Source organism: Callorhinus ursinus, unplaced genomic scaffold (assembly GCF_003265705.2).
Source record: "Callorhinus ursinus isolate GAN/ISIS: 27379988/994484 unplaced genomic scaffold, GSC_fseal_2.0 scaffold1659, whole genome shotgun sequence".
NCBI lineage: Eukaryota > Metazoa > Chordata > Mammalia > Carnivora > Otariidae > Callorhinus > Callorhinus ursinus.
Window position 1 is genome coordinate 8,344 of NW_027398713.1, and position 1,911 is coordinate 10,254.

General features: G+C 43.3%; 1 pseudogene; it reads right to left on the reverse strand.

Annotated features, from left to right (window-relative positions):
- Nucleotides 1-600: 600 nt before the first annotated feature.
- Nucleotides 601-1,544, reverse strand: LOC112818849 (olfactory receptor 2A1/2A42-like; annotated as a pseudogene).
- Nucleotides 1,545-1,911: the final 367 nt, after the last annotated feature.

The following is a 1,911-nucleotide window of genomic DNA, read 5'->3' on the forward strand; positions in this document are numbered from 1 at the left end:
TGTTCTCACACTGTCTACAGATTTTTCCTTCCCCTCTCCTTTGTCCTATATACCTTGCATTGATTTTGTTCCTTCACTCAGCCTGCTCATTTATTCCCTGAATCAATCATGTTCATCCAAAATTTCTCACCTTCATGCAACACACTAAATAAATATCTGAGTTACTATTTAACAGTTATCTTTATCAGGGCAAGTACAATTTTAGGAGAATGGACAAGTGTGCCTCTGGGTTTGGGGGGATGACTGTCCTTCACAGCAGCTCTTTTTTTTCTTCCAAATCTTATGATATATGTGGTTAGTGAGTTTAAACACTTAGGTTAGAGAGGTAGATAGACTGTATTCTACTTCTGGGACCCAGAAAATGAATTAAAACCATTTTTAATTTCACAGATATTAAATTCAGTGAGCAATAAAAGAAAAAAATCATATCTGATAAAATCACACTTGCTAGATAATCCATGAATGCAACATACCTAAAATTTTTCATTCAAAGGAAGAGGGAAGGCTTGCTCTTGTGTCCTTTAGGCACATTTAAGATGAGAGTAGTGAAATTTTCTGGATTTAGGCAGCAATCAAACTCTTAGGCTGGCGATTCCAATGTCACTCCAATTGGGAATGACCTTCCTTGTACAGCGCTCTCCTCAGGGCACCCTTGACCTCTGCGTTCCTCAGGCTGTAGATCAGAGGGTTCAGCATAGGGTTGAAAAGACTGTAAAACAAGAAAAGGTAATCTTCTGCTGTTCCTCAGGGTGGTGGGATTTGGGGGCCATGTACATGACAATGGCGCTGCCAAAGAAGAGCCCCACCACACAGAGGTGGGAGGAACAGGTGGAGAAGGCCTTTCTGCGGCCCTCCCCGGACCGGATCCTCAGGATGGCAAACAGGATGGGCATATAGGACACCAGCACCAAGCAGAGGGGCCACAGTAAGATAAACACACAGGCCACAAAGATGACCACTTGGTTGAGCCAGGTGTCAGCAGAGGCCAACTTGAGGACGGACAGGATTTCACAGGAGAAGTGGTTGATTGCATGAGGCCCACAGAAGGGCAGCCTCAGGATGAGAACCACATGGACCAGGGCCAGCAGGAAGCCACATGCCCAGGAAGTCATCACCAGGGTGACACAGACCCTCCAGCTCATGATGGCAGAATATCGGAGGGGGTGGCAGATGGCCACATACCAATCATAAGACATCACAACTAGGAGAAGACATTCTGTGACAGCAAAAGTCAAAAAGAGAAAGGTCTGTGTCCAGCAGCCAGCAAAGGAGATGGGCTTGTCTGGCTTCAGGAGGTTCACCAGCATCTGGGGCACGGTGTTGCAGGCATAGGCTATGTCGACGATGGCCAGGTGGGAGAGGAAGAAGTACATGGGGGTGTGCAGTCAGGAGTCCAGCCAGATGAGCCTCAGGATGAGCCCGTTCCCCAACAGGGTGAAGACAAAGAAGAGGGAGAAGAGCCCAAAAAGGAATATGTGCATCTTCAGGCCAAGATGAAATCCTAATAGGATGAATTCTACAACCACTGTTTGATTTTTCTCCATTTTACTATTAAAGAGAGAACCAGAAAGCTATTGACACAACTATTGTAAAACAACTCTTTTATTTATTGTTTCGTAAATTTTTGTTGTGTGCAAAATTGTTAGGAAACAACTTTAAGACCTCACTGAATTATAAAGAAGGAAGGAAGAAAAGCAGGAAAGAGAGAGAAAGAAAGATTGATTTACCTATGTAAACATATTTAAATTAAGAGTCTGTCTTTAAGCTAAATTCTTAATCTGACATCTAGTTTTATAGAAGGGAATATGTCACCAGTGATTACCTACATTGAGCCACTGATACTGTGATGGAACAGAAAATAATCATGAAATATGGATTGTCTCAGAGCTACATATGTACAAATCTGTAAGA